This window comes from Marmota monax, unplaced genomic scaffold (genome assembly GCF_021218885.2).
Source record: "Marmota monax isolate L192 unplaced genomic scaffold, Marmota_monax_Labrador192_F-V1.1 WCK01_AAM20220418_F8-fsc00092, whole genome shotgun sequence".
Lineage (NCBI taxonomy): Eukaryota > Metazoa > Chordata > Mammalia > Rodentia > Sciuridae > Marmota > Marmota monax.
In genome coordinates this window covers 2,364,487-2,366,319 of record NW_026692583.1, presented here as the reverse complement: position 1 = coordinate 2,366,319, position 1,833 = coordinate 2,364,487, and positions in this window count along the sequence as shown.

The window sequence follows — 1,833 nt, the reverse complement described above, 5'->3', positions numbered from 1 at the left end:
TTTTAAATCAAATATAGCTGAGTGCAGTGACACACACCTATAGTCCCAACTATCTGGGAGGGTGAGGTGGAAGATCCCCTAAGCCCAGGAGTTCATGGTCAGCCTGGGCAATATAACAAAACCCATCTAATAAGAATAAATATAGGGGGCTGGGGTTGTGGCTCAGTGGCAGAGCACTTGCTTAGCACGCATGAGGCACTGGGTTCGATCCTCAGCACCACATACAAATGAATAAATAAAGATCTACAACTAAAAAAATATTTTTAAAAACAAGAATAAATATATATTCTACAACTATTGATTTGTATACCATTTTTTATTTGTTCTTTTCTTTTTTATTTATTTTTGTGGCACTAAGGATTGAACCGAAGCAAGCTAGGCAGTCACTCTACCACTGAGTCCAGAAATATATATTTTTAAAAGTTCTCTGTGGCCCAAAGCACATATCTGATGGCTACATGCAGTGAAAGGGCCAACAGCATGAGAGTTCTGATTTGTGACCCACTGCTACTATTGTGTTTGCTTGAGATGGAGTCTTCCTATGCTGCCCAGGTTGGTCTCCAACTCCTGGGCTCAAGTGATCCTCCTGCCTCAGCCTCTGAGGAGTACACAGCACACAGAACCAGGCTGCTGTCAGGTAATTTTTCCCGCATAAATCCTCAGGATGCTTCTCTGAGGTAATTGTTCTTATCTTTACTTTCATGTTGGGAGTTTGCATTTCAGAATGGTAAAAGATATGTCTAGGAAAAGGCCCTCAGTCTCTCACTCCATTTCTGTCAAAACCAAAACCACAGGGAAAACTTCTTGGTACTGGAATGAATGAGAGTCATAGGTTACAGCTTATGGCTGCAACCCTGAACTTCCCTGAGACTCAGTTTCCTACCCTGAAATGACTGGTATTGGGTTAATTCATCTCCAGCACAGGGCTTGCTCACATTAGGTCACCCTTTTCCCAGCATCCATCTGGGCAGGCATCCAGCCTGGTCCAGGCTCAGCTGCAGCTGCACACAGAGACATGGCACTTGGTTCTCCTGACCCTAGTAAATTCTTCCAGAGCTCCGTCCTAGCGGCTGGAGAGATGGAACGATCCTTAAAAGTCCTCCTTGTGGGTCGGGCCAGTCCATTTTACCTTCTACCGTTATGTGTGCAGTGGCAGCACCTGGTCTAAGCTTGGTACTTTTGTCAGAAGCGACTTACGGTTAAATTGCGGTCCTCTGACAAGCCCCAGCGAGGACCCCCTCACCTTATCTATGACAGGGCAACTTATCTCTGGGGAAAAGAATCCCTGTGACAATGATGATAATCATTAGGTTCCAGGCACCTTTCCTAGAACCCTAGTTTTCCAAACGGGCGTAGCATGCAGAGCGACGTCCTGGCTCATTTTTAAACAGAGCAGCGGGCCAGGAGAGATCGGTATCTCTCAACTCTTCTAAGAGCACCTCGCGTCCCGAATCGCCACCTCCAACTCTCAGAAGTCAAGAGCACCGCAGGAAACTTGCATTATTGCATCCGCTGCCACAAATCCCGGGCAGGGCACTAACCAAGCTGGCTCCAGGAATGCGCCCCCTCCGCGGCGGGCTACCCAGCCAGACTGCCATCCCCGCGGCACCTGCGGCCTCCGAGTGAATCCCCGCCCCCTCCGCGTGCCGGGGTCGCCAGGCGCCCCCCGTCGCCTCCCGGGAATGGGGTCGGGTGGCTCCCTGGGGTGGGCGGCGGCGGCGGCGCTGGCGGCGCCCGGAGGCTGCACTGCTGGCGGCCGCGGCGGCGCTGCTCCCCCTGCTCGGTGCAGCTGCCGCCCGGCGCTTGCGCACTGGGCCCCGGGCGCGCGGCGGC